Genomic DNA, 13,173 nt, shown 5'->3' with positions numbered 1-13,173 from the left:
AAAGAGCACTAATATGCAGATTCAGCAGCATGCAGCATATTCAGAAAGCTTGTAAAGCTAGATTTAAAATGACAATATATTATTATCAGCTATTACGGACATTGAACGTGAGATGGCTGAGACGACCGCGCGCCACCAGACAGAGAGCAAGACTGATATTTATTGAACGCAGAACGAACCTCGCTCGCAAAAGACTTTTAAAAATGCCTGTTGAACTTAAAAATGCTGCGTGAGCTCAACCAATCAGCATGTTCAGCGCCCAAGTCCCGCCCTCGAAAGTTCCTGAACTTTGAAAAAGTACTACCTCGCGAGCAGGGCCGTTTGGAGGGGGAAATATTTACCCGGAACTTCATTTATACCCTGGTTCCTGCGGTCTAAACACACGAAGTACCACCCAAAGTTCCTAGTTCCTGGGTAAAGTTCCTGTGGTGGAAACGGGGCTTTTGTCTCAAATTCTTTCACTCTAAACTGCGATAATTTGGAGTGAGAAATACAGGGGAGTGGCTTTATTGCATGGGATACATGTCACTTTGCTCACAGCTGATTGGTCCAGTTTTGGTCTGCGATCTCCATTCCAGAATAAAACATGTTAGCAGGTTACCCATGTATCGTAAATTACCATGGCAATGAACACGGCTATAAACCAATCCACCTTCTTGAGACTGAAAAAACTTTTTTTTTCAAACTAATCTGAAAGCAGCGGAAACTGGCTTCATGCGACAGACTACTGGTGTTTCTGCTAGTGAGAAGCACTAAGCTCTATTACTTCATAACTTCAAGACCCTTTTGGTGAACACAGTTAGCAGATAAAAAGAACAATATGCTTAATGAAGAGTCAAATTTGAAGTTCAATCAGTTGATACAGAGATAACAGAGGAAAGAGTTCTCCGCATGTTCAAAGGCTGTATTCCCTAAAAAAAGAGCTGAAGATGCCAAGTATGCATATGTTTTAATGGATAGTGTACATGCAGTGCTTTATTGACCTTCATGAGTCTAGGCACGTATGTCGTTAGAGCATTAAAGGTACCGTTCTTTGCGATTCCATCTTTCAAACTTTAGTTAGTGTGTAATGTTGCTGTTAGAGCATAAAACATAAACCTGTAAAATTATAAAGCTCAAAGTTCAGTGCCAAGCGAGATATTTAACAGAAGTTCCCTTTCAAAGCCTAACTCTCCGCCCACAAGTACACGCAAAATAGGGGGCGTGGTCTTGTTGCTCTCCCACGTGGAGAAGAGTGCGTAAGAGGCGGGACCTTTCCGGGCAAAGTGCGCTAAGCTGCTGTCCAATCACAACACGGGAAGCGCTGGCCCAATCAGAACTCGTTACGTGTTTCTGAAGGAGGGACTTCATAGAACAAGTCAGGACAGAGGAAACAGCGGTATACAGATAAGTCAATTGTGTGAAAAATACAGTTTTTTTTACACGTGAAACATGAACTCATATTGCACACTGTAAACATAATCAAAGCTTCGAAAACGCGCGAAGAACGGGACCTTTAAGTCGCTTCATACAGAAAACATCTACAAAACAAAACTTTTCGTATAGAATTAATTGGAGTGTAACGATCAAATTAATTGATTGCAAACCAAGTGCATATTGAAGATTTAATTTCTGGAAGCCAGACTAAATAAGTAACCTTGTTACATTCCTGACATGGGTCAGACCCTCCGTCACTTCTCATATCAAATACAGACATCACCTGTAACATAACAAAAATGGATGCACAAAATGCCCTATTCATTAGATACTGCAAAAGTTGGGGATTGTAAAAAGATACAATTACCCATAGTTGGGAATATAATGACATTTTAGAAATGTAAAAATAATAATGAATGTAATGCTTAATTGTGCAATGTTACTCCAGTGTCACTGCTGTGATCTCTATGGACTTTTTGTGTGTCACACATTGGAGGGGAAGTTTATATCCAGAAATGTGGGAAAAGGCTTCTGAAGCGTCCGCGCTTTCACAATTATGCAGGGTAATTCTGCAGCAAAGAAAACCGGGAAAGCGCCAGCTCGAAAGACAGAACGGAAGACACGGCGAGAAAAAAAAAGTGAGTGGCAGAGAATGACAGTCAGCGATGAGTAGAATGTCACGGCAATTGCGGGCCCATCAGAGCTTCTGCATGATGGGTGATTGCCTCATGTGTTTCCCGCGAGTCCATCGGAGAGGACACGGCGCTCTCGTCTGTCCCTGGCCCAAACCTCCGCCACTGCCTCAGTGGCTGACATTTAAAATGTTGCTTCCTAACCACTTATGCTAATTGTTGTAATTTTCCTGATGAAGCGCTGTCCTGATACCTTGATGCAGCCAAGATAGTTTTACATTTTCTCTGCGAGCAACGCTCGGCCATTTGGTCCGTGTAGTGTCAGCTTGGAGTGCTACTGAAAGCCGGCAAAATTGCAAGCAAATTGCATCAGATTGCCAACATTGTGAAAAGGTAAATTGCTTGCAAATCTATTTAAACCACTGGCCTATTTTCATCAGCCACAGTACTTGGTATTCATGATTGCTTAATTGGTGACCTTTTCTATTGTGTAGTGCTTTATGGTGTAATGGAAAGCGATCTTTACCAAACCAATTATGCCTTTTTTTCTCGCCCCACACCCATACATTATAGTTGTGATTGCGATGGCTAGTCCTTTGTAAATGAACTTTCAGATTCCAATTATTTCTTTATATAACTGATGGAGGATAAAGAGTCATTTGTTTGCTATGATGTTGCATTTGAAAGCTCTTTGAGGCTGAGACTGTCAAAGCAAATGGAGGCGCAAAAGCCACAAAGTCATGCCCTGCTTTTGACTGACCCCTCATTTAGCGTCGCTTTCCCGTGCCGGAGCCCAATTACGGCCTCAGCTGGTGAAATATTTTGTCAGATTCTTGAAAACAAGTATATTAGCTTAGGATTCAAATGAATGCTTTATCTATGGTAAAACATGCGCTTAATCTACTCCGCATTCTGACCGCTTTGTATCTCATATGTATGTTGTGAAAAAAGCACTTACTGTAAATAAAGACCCCTAATTATTCATTATTATACATTTAAAGTACAAATATTATCATTACACCAAAGATACAATTTTTATGGTAAGAAACAAGACCTTAAACACTGAACTTAGTCCCTGTGTAGTCAATAATTGTATCCCTTAAAACTCCTCTTTGATCACCAAAATGGCATTTTAAGTTTTTTTCCTGTAAAAAAAAATCATGCCTTAAAATAGCTTGAATGTAATTCTACACCCTTGCTTCATTTAGTATAAGTGGTTCCATGAATATGCAAATTAGCACGGAACGGAGCGTTCACACTTGTCAAACGAACCGGGCTTTGGGGGTCAAACGTGCTTGGGAGCGGTTCAGAGTGCCTAGTGTGTGAGTACACCCTTAAAGAGAAAATACTCCGTAATGGTGCTGTTGACGTATGAATATGCACATTATTTATCTGAAAGCATATTACAAACACCACATTAAAAACTTGATTTTCACCACAGTCTTTAAATGCAATAAAGATCTGAATCTAAATTAGGTTCGCTAAAGTCATTATTTGTTGGCAGCCTGATGAGATGCTTCTGTCTAGTCAAATCAAATTGTGCATAGGTATAATATTTCTAATTTTATTTTATAAAATGAATAGTTCTGGTCCTTGTTGCCGATCGGTCAGTAGATCTTATATTGATAAATCAGCAACAAGGATCAGAACTATTAATTTAACAAAAAGTTTAACCAAAAATTCTATACTTTTCATGTCCAAACTTCGTCTTTTTTTTCACATTGCAATTTGATGATGATGTTTTCTGGTTGTTTTTTAAATTATATTTTTACATGTATTTTTTATTTTATTATGATTATTAACCTTTTAACCAGTTAGTGTGATGTCTGGAGTGAAATTTAAGTTGTTCATTTTGAGGAACTCAGCATAAAGATATTCATGTATTGTGTCTGTTTTATACACTGAAGAAGGGTCTTAAAGTATTAGCTTACTTCACAAATGAAAATTTCCTGATATTTTACTCACCCCCATCTCATCAAATATGTTCATGTCTTTCTTTCTTCTGTCAAAAAGAAGTTGTTTTTTGAGGAAAACATTCTAGGATTTTTCTCCGATCACAGACTTCCATGGCAACCAAAATATTGAACGTCCAAATCAATGCAGTTTCAAAGCGCTTCGAAGGGCTTTAAAAGCTCTGAGAGATCCCAGGCGTGGATCTAGCGAACCGATCGGTCATTTTTAAAAAGTTTTGTTTAAATGAATTTATTTTTTCAACCTGCTCTGGCAAGTTGTGAAGTGTAGGTTACCTCTTTTTTTTTAAGTTACATCAACTTAATTAATTTTTCCATGTTGTCCAAACTTTAGAATTACATCTTGCGCTTAAGGACAGAAAAAAAAGATATATATAGTATATATATATATATATATATATATATATATATATATATATATATATATATATATATATATGCCATTACACATGTTAAAAAAGTTTATTTCTTGCATTGTGTCATCTCGTGATGTCTATTCATAAAGCGATTTTTGTTTATGTTGCAGAAGGCTGAAGCTGAGCCTTGAAGACATAATAAATAAAGGGAAGAGATGCGCGTTTCAATAACTATGCTGCAGTGGCATGAACAATATGCTGTGTATGTGTGTGTGTGTGTATATATTTGTGAGTTTGTGTGATTGATAGAGGGGCTGGCTGCGCATGTGTGTTTTACTGCAGGCTGAACCCCAGAGCAACAGATTCCTTCACTCAGATTAGCTAATTTTGATTTGTTTTCAGACAGGGTGCATGTATGCGTGCGTGTGTGTGTGTGTGTGTGTGTGAGTGTGTGTGTGTGTCTGGGCTTTAGGATCTAGACTGTAAATTTTGCCTGCTGCGGGGGAGAAGCTGATTGATCTCTCAGTGTAAAATCGATAAGAAGACACTGTCATTTTTTGTAACGAATGAGCCAGTCTGAGGAGATAGATTAAGACTCCACAGATCTCACCCTGCCTCTCTTTCATCAATCGCGCCCTGCCCGGGTTCGGCTAGCAGAACCTGCAGCCGGCTTCAATCTCCTGCGCACTGTATTAGCTCGGACCTGTGCACCGTTAGCAGAGGCCTCTTCATTATGCCGTGTATATTTCATCCGTATCAGCCGACATGCTAAAATCAAATATTTGCCCCTTTCCCCTCTCGTGTCTAATCCACCTTGATTGATTTGTTTTATCATTTTCCGAAATACATCACACAGAGGGGTTGATTAAATCAAAAATTGAGGGCCATTGTCTTTCTCTCGCGTCCTTTATCAGAACTAATGTAACGAGCGCGCTCATTTGTCTCCGGTTGTTACAAGGAATAAAGTCAGCGGTGCTTTTCGGCTGTCGGCGAGGGCGAGATTAGGAGAAGATTAATATAGTGCCTCTCATCTCGCTCCTCTTCCGCTCTCTGTCTGCTCTGTCGCCTCTTGTATCGCTGCATCGGAGATGTGCCGCGTTCCCCCGTGGGCCCCTGTTTAACCTTCATCGGCTCATCTATTATAGCGCACTTCCACTGGTACGCGTGTGCTAAACGCACTCGTCATGCCTTCGCTTTATTGATGGTGGGAGAAAACCATTGCATAATCTCAACTTTTTCCAGGCCATTTTTCACCCATTGCCTCTGCTGGTTCTTCTGATGTGGACTCATCTTGGGAGTGTGTTTGTGTGGGAGTGTGTGTTTGGAAGGGCATCGCTCGTTTATCAAATAGTAATACACACATGCGTATGCAACATACAATGACAAGTGTATGAGTAAATCTCCCTGACTTTCCACATGGATGGGCCTACACATTTTAGTTTCGGAATTTTTTTAATGGTAATTTTCTCATAATTGGATTGGAATTTATTGGACAGAATATTATTGTATACAGTATATAATTGAATTCACTTAATTGTATTTACTTACGTTTTTCCTTTCCTTTTGATATTACCAATTTGTTCTTATAATTACAGAGTGGACTCATCTTGGGAAATACACAGGCATTTTTCAGGGCAGCTTAACAATGTAGGATTGCCAAGAAATAGCTCAACAACTGATAAAGTACATCTAATTCAAAGCTTTTCAGCTTCAGGTGCTTTTATGTTCCATGGGTTGATTATTTTATAAAAAATAAAAAAAACAACTAAAATATTTAAATGTATTAACAAATATAAAAAGAACGTATTAAAAATGGACTTTAATCATATATTTTATGGCTTTAACCTTGTCTCATATGCAGCTGCCTTTCAGTCTTAAAATTGTCATAAAATGTGAATATTTAAAAACATCTAACTGTCCTTAAAAGTTGTTAATGGTATATTTTCATTTAGCATTATTTTCTACCAAGTTGTAATTTTGTCAAATTATGCAATAATTATATTTAATTGTGTGTATTTATATAATGCATAAAATGCTAGCCATGAAATTAACCTTTAGCTAGTTAGTAATTTTTTAATCAAATGTATTTAAGTAGTTATTTCCATCATGTAATGCTATAAACTCAACACATCGTTTGAGATGTGATGGAATAGTTACTAACAGAATTCTCCAGCATTGTTAGTAGATAAATTAGACGCTCATGACCGTGTCAAAATGTGTTTTAAATTTGTTTTCTTTCAGTTTCAGAATTGATTGACACTTTTTTAGCACCTGGCATATACACTGCAAAAATGATCTTCTTCGAAAGAAACTGTAAGAAAAGTTTGTGCTTGTGTACTTTTAATATTGAATCTCCAGGGAGTGCAGATCAAATACAAATGTAATTCCCTCTTGTACTCTCTCATAATCTTGTAACAATTGGTGTTTGTGTTCAGTAGATTATTTATGACCATCACCAGCATGTGTTAATCACAAGGACAAGCCCCCTTAAGAGTTTGTGAAGTGAGAGGGAGAGCGTAAGAGAGAGGGATGTGGATAAACGGCGAGTAAGCGAAAGCAGCGGCGTGTAATACTTGTTTAATTCCCACTGGGTGTGCTTCTTATCAAATTAAAGTGGGGGGGTTCTGTCAGGACTGACGGCTGTTCCTTTTGGACAGGGCAGCATGTGTAAAATCGGCCAACAAGAGATTTGGGGTGGTGCTGGTTAGGGATAGGGAGCACCACACAGCATCGCACGCCCCTGTCACTTCACTCCCCCTCTCCCGACTCGCCGCTACCGCCCCGGGGTCAGCTATCCCAGAGCGCCAGCTACAAGGACTGGCGCGGGGAGACGGGGGCCCACTACATCACCTCCAGCTGGGAGACTTATTACTCCCACCCCTCCTCACCTGGCCCAGGCCATTCATTACATCATCAGCCTATTAAATATTCATGAGGTTAAGGACAAGAGGGAGGGAGATTGGCTGGTGGGGAAAGGAGGGGTGGGGTGGGGTACAAGGGGGTTTGATTCTGCAGGTGGCTGTTAGGTCTGTAATTGGTCCCCACTTGCCTCAACAGCGTAAAATTGTTTTCATTATGCGTTCACACGCGGGCCATGCGAGAGCTTCCCACAGGATCCAAAAAGAGAAATTTCACTTAAACAATCTCCCAGCTCGCAGAACGAGGAAAAAAAAACGAGAGGAAGAAATGCTTTCGAGAGAGAAAACATGATGGGAAGGCTAATAATTAACTAGCTGCGCGCAAACAATAGCAGAGAGTGGGATGAAGCGAGAGAAATACACAGGAAAACCGAGTGAGATTACTCCAAAATAGAAAAAAAATCAATCCGGCAGGGCGGAGGGGGGCATTACTCCCTTACCCTTGTAGCCCTTGAGAACATCCATAGTCACTGAGGGAGGAGGGGAGGGATGTAGTGGGGGAGAAAGAGTGAGAAAGAGAGAAGTTTCCACCTGACTGGAGTTCCCATGGTTTGCCATGCAGGAGGGTAAGCAGGTTTCTGCAATAAACTCAGTCCATTGTCCGCCTAGAAAGGCCAGTCAGGTCCCTCCATTTGGATTCAAGAGTGTCTCTTTCTGTGCTCCTTGCGCTGAACTAATCACCACCGTACTTTGTTTAATTGCAGCCAAAGGGAGAGATGCGTTCAAGAAGTCATTCTGATCCCACACACCCCCTCGAGTCCATTTCCTACACCCTGTCCCTCTCTCGCTCGCCCTCCTTTTCCTTTTATTGAGTTGCACAGTTATGCAAAAGCAACAAACGAGGTTGTAGGTTCAATGCAGTTTTGGTTGAGGAGGTGGAGTAGGTAAGTGGGGGGGGGGGGACGCATGGAGAAACGCTTCCATCCTGGGAGAAGAGAATGCAACAGATCTTGCTGGAAACGACGGCCGGAGTAGCGGGCGAGTGGTCGGTAAGCCTATTGGGCGGGAAGCTCACTATAATCAGGTGCATGTCAAAGCCATTATAATGGACTCAAATTCACTGCTCCCCATTTTAAAATGGACATCGGAGGGAGAAGGTGCAGGGCTTTGTGTGCGATGACTTGGGGGTCAATCGCTTTGTGGAGGATGGGGGTGTAGGGTGTTCGGATTTATGGGACAGGACCTCCACTTTAGCACACACACACTTGTATATCCTATCCTAGTGCTTGGAAAAAAAACAAGCAGTCGTCTTTTTCGGTCTGGCTTTTCATTATTCTTTTAAGATCCACATTTGCCTTCTTTTCCCCTTGTTCCCTCTCAGAGGAAGCGAGCACACTTGAACCACTTAGCTGAATTTGTGTGACCAAATATTATAAATTGCAGACTTCAGGACAGGCATGAAAATAAATGTTAGGATCTCACATGGGAATTGAGAGCAATAACGGTCAGTGATCATTTACAATTACCCAAGTCTCTCACGACTTAACATCACCCGTCACAGCAGGAGTTTACTGCGCAAGCTTGTCTGCAGCAGTGCTGATGGGGAATCACCCTCCTCATCATCCCAGCGTGAAGGGGACCTTTGCGGGGCAAGGTGCTCAAATCCCGTCTCGCTAAAAGACTCCCTAAGTGACCCCGGGCCACTCATTTAACCCCTCACTGTGCCTGCAAGCCCTGGTAACACAGGGGATTTCGACGCTTGATGCACTTTTGGGGTCCCACTCAGACCAGTTCATTGAGCTCTGTAGGTGGGAAGAGCTAAAATATCTGAGCTGGGAAATCCCTCATGAATGGCATCTCTGTGGAATAACAAATGAGGGTTATATAGCTGTGGTTTGGGTATGTGTTGGGGGAATTCCGAGTTGAGAGAATTTCTTTTTTACACCATATAACACCTTTTGTCATTTTTCTTGAAAATGAAGTGCATTGGCAAATTTGGACACTCTTGAGGGACACACCCACATGTTCTCTAAACTAGACTTTGCAAAACATTAGTTTTTTGTAGTTTAAGAACTCTTCATAAATGTTGTCATTCAGCGATTCTAGATAAGATATGAAACATTTCCTCTCATTGTTGAGAGGTTTTCAAAAACAAGGGATTAATGGGACACAATTGCCATTCATGATGCTCTCTCTTAAAAGATGGGGGGATTTTGCACTCTCTCTAAAGAGATAGGGGGATTTGGTATTGTGTGGGCAATTGGGCTGTCCCTCCCTCACTCTCTTGACTTCTGTGGGGGCTGACCGGAGGTCGGAACCGGCCAATGAGGGCTCTCCTCCACCCTGTGAAATATTGCATTCTGGTCCCATCACTCTCTCTCCCTCTCTCAGGCTCAAAGACTGTTTAAATGGTTGTGGTTTATTATTGCCCACTGAGGGCTAAAGTGATCCTCTGTGAGGCATGTGGGAGAGGAGGGGCTGCAGGACCTGGCTTTCTCTGCAGGCGCTTTCGCCGGACAGCTGTTCAGGCCTTGCCTGACTTTTCATATGGATATGTATGGTAATGGAAGGCAATGGAGTGGGGATGAAGAGGAGGCAGCGTTAGAGCCCTCACTCTCTTCAGCCCGCCTCTAAAAGCTCCACAAAAGGAGCAGTAAAAGGGGGCAGCGCCGGTGAAGCTCCCACTTTTTGTGGGCCTGAATTAGTTCTGCAAAAGCAATGAAAGTGATCTTTAGCCGCGAGACAGGGGAAGTCTGCCCACGGGACCCAGCGAGCTCATTAGCACAAAAACGTCTAGCGCCGACAGATAATTGACTGAGGCAGATTCAACTATCACTCCCCCAGAGTCTGTCACAACAGTTCCTTGAGCGCGGCACACACACGGTACACCCCATCCCCACCCCTCCACCTTCAATGACATGATACAAACACATCCCATCACATTCCATTAACAGTTTGCGCTTTTTCCTCCATTCGCTCGCAGCTTTTCCTCCCACATCCTGATCCGAGTGCTTCAGTCACCACGGCCGTTTTGCCCAGTGACGTTGATGTTGGTAGATTGAGATGAAACGGACATTTTAGTTTTTCAGCGTTCTGAAATGCTTAATCCGTTGACCATGTTGGCTGTGCGTATATGAAGTTTTATCACCGCTATTCTCCCCGATCTCTGAATTGGGTAATTAAAAAACGAAAAAGTGGGAAAATGTCCCGTCTAATGATTTTCTAAAAGTGTTGAGAGCTTGTTTTTTGTTCTGCTGAGCACAAATGACTGTGGCACACATGTTCAAACCCTGCAGAGGCCTCTGCCTGTGCTCATTATAATGGCAGTCTAACTGCTTCGAGGTTAAATTGACTGGAAAACGCTGTTTTAATTTTCATGTTAATTGAAATGGACTAATTGTTAATATATTCACAAGGCGAAAGTACCAAACTAAAATGGGATTTTGATTTCTGTCAAAATCATATGGGCTCTATGTGGCAAATAACAATCAGTAAATTACAAAAAAAAAAAAAGTTTTATTAGTTTTATTATTCCGCTGATTAAAATTTGACTATTAGCACTGCCCAGCTGTTGAGGTGACTGAAATACTTGTTCTTTTTTTGCAATTGCTTTTTAAATTTTCTACCAGATATCGGAAGCATTAAAAAAAGATCTCTGGATTCATGTTCTTTTTACCTCCAATAAAGTCTTTTGATAACGGAAAAAAACACCTTTTAATACATTTAATCTAATTCAATTGCCAAAAGTCCCTAAAAGGAATTACGAGATACGGACGGTGGGGGGTGAATCCGCATCCAACAATCACGCTGCATTTGCAAGAGAGAGAGAGGGAGAAAGAAAAAAAGACAGAGAAAAAGAATTTTGTCAAGCAGCTAAACAGGCCTATTCTCCATGGCAGCCCCCTTCCTTCACGGGCAACTATAGAAATTAGCCCTTGCCTTCTCTGCGCTCTCACACTTGGCTACACACGCTTGCATGGACACAAGGAAAAGTAGAAAAAAACTCTTTTCTTTCTGTCAGCATTCCTAGCCAACAATGGCTAGATTAGGCAACGTGAGGGCCCCCCTCGGGGGGGCGTATTGAGCGGCCAATGGCCCCAGCAGGAACAGCTGGTGGGGGTTAATGGCGACTGAACTCCGCAGTCGGGACCCTTTCTCCATTGTGTGGGCCACTCATGGGAAGGGAAGGGGGCCACTGACAGATTCTGGGTTGCGAGGGACCCTCGGTACAGTGTGCAGGGGTCATTTCAGCGATGCGTGTGTGTGGTTCGTCGCTGGCAAGTGACAAAAAGGGGCATGTGGGCTGGGGAATCAAAGCTGGTTTCCGGGGACATTAGCATCAGTTTAGATTCAGCATCGAGAGGCGAGAAGGAGACGGAAGGGACATGTTAGCGAATATTAGTTGGAGGGAGGTGAAAGAGAAAGTGAAGACAGGATGGAAGGAATTCCCTGTGGAAAGAAAATGTCCACTTCCTCTTTTGTCACTTTTCACCCTCTAATCGAGTCAATACAGGTGAGGTACTTCAGGATGAGTCAATTCAATTACTTTAACTCATTTTATTTAATTAAATGCTCTTGATCTCAAGCACACATTATTTTTTACCCACTGTAATATTTTCTAATTTGAGGTTTGTTTCTTCCAGTAGGAAGTTGGAGTCCTGTGTCTACTGGCACATTAGATCTGCACGTCAGGTGCGCCTGCAATGATCACGAGTATCCAGTCCACATCTTTATGTAAATATATGTTGCATTCATTCTTGCATTCAAAAGACTAAATAATGATTCCATCCAGAAGCCTAGACCCATGTGAATTTTCAGGGCAACTTGAATGCATAAAATAATAAACATTAAATAAATAAATTGTATTGTTATATAATAAATAAATGCTATATTAAATAATATATGAAATAAAAAATAGTAAATATAAAAAAATGCAACAATAAATATTAAATGAAACTAGTAATATAAAAAGTAATACATAAATTATCAAAATAATACATATAAAAATTTAATTAATAAATACAACAATAAAAATTAAATAAATAAAACATTGTTATAAAATATATAAATGACAATCTTGATGACAATGACAAATAAAAACAAAATGACAATTTAAATAAAAAATCATTTAAAATGTATCGTTATAAAATAATATATAAATAATAGATATTAAAAATATTAAATAAATACATATTATATATTTATATATTAAATATACATATATATATATATATTTTAGAATTAGAATTAGTTAGAATTTTAATCCAAGTCTACATGTACTAAATTAGTAAACTATACCAGTAGAACTTAACTTAATGAACAACATTTTAATTTTATTATATTATGACTTAGACGTGACATCACTTCTTCCACCAATACTGTCGTAACATTTGATTTAATAAACACACAAATAAGTATACAAAACTGTCTGTCACAGCTTGGTGACCAGAAAACTTAGCAGTTTGTGAATATTACGCCTCAAGATCATCATCTTGACAGGGCAAGGTTCCTTGTCAAACGAAGGGTCTCCTGGTGAGAGCTGACAAGGTTTAATCCCAAACTCCGGCATGAAGAATTCCCTCCATTTGATGTCAAGCCACAGTGCTTCATGTCGCTCATTAGTTGCCTGATTATGATAGCACACCGGTGTAACATTTAATCGAGGCTGACACCAGATTTGCCCCTGCTACAAATCCCCCTCTGCCATGCAAATTGAGTCGTTTGACTGTGTATGTGTGTGTGTGTGTGTGTGTGTATGTAAGGGGGGTGTTTGATATGGTGCAGCAAGCTCGGAAATGAAAGATTAGTGTGGAGATGAGACACAGGGGACGTCTGGCCTCTGCTCTCAGTACTGTGATTACAAAGACGCCTTCAGAACACTTGATGTTTTCCACGCAGAGCACTGGCACTGTGCATTGGGCTGAGGGAGATGAAATTAACA

The 13,173-nt window shown here is 40.8% G+C and overlaps 1 long non-coding RNA gene across 1 annotated transcript in view; it reads left to right on the top strand.

Annotated features, from left to right (window-relative positions):
* Positions 1–13,173, top strand: part of LOC137083249 (uncharacterized) — an 84,764-nt gene that overhangs the window by 36,803 nt on the left and 34,788 nt on the right. Inside the window, exon 2 of the long non-coding RNA XR_010906467.1 lies at positions 11,876–11,966. This is a non-coding gene — a long non-coding RNA (uncharacterized lncRNA). The remainder of the gene's footprint in view (positions 1–11,875; positions 11,967–13,173) is intronic.

This window comes from Pseudorasbora parva, chromosome 7, assembly GCF_024679245.1.
Source record: "Pseudorasbora parva isolate DD20220531a chromosome 7, ASM2467924v1, whole genome shotgun sequence".
NCBI classification, from domain to species: domain Eukaryota; kingdom Metazoa; phylum Chordata; class Actinopteri; order Cypriniformes; family Gobionidae; genus Pseudorasbora; species Pseudorasbora parva.
Note: the sequence above shows the minus strand (reverse complement) of the source record. Positions and strands in the feature narration are given on the sequence as shown.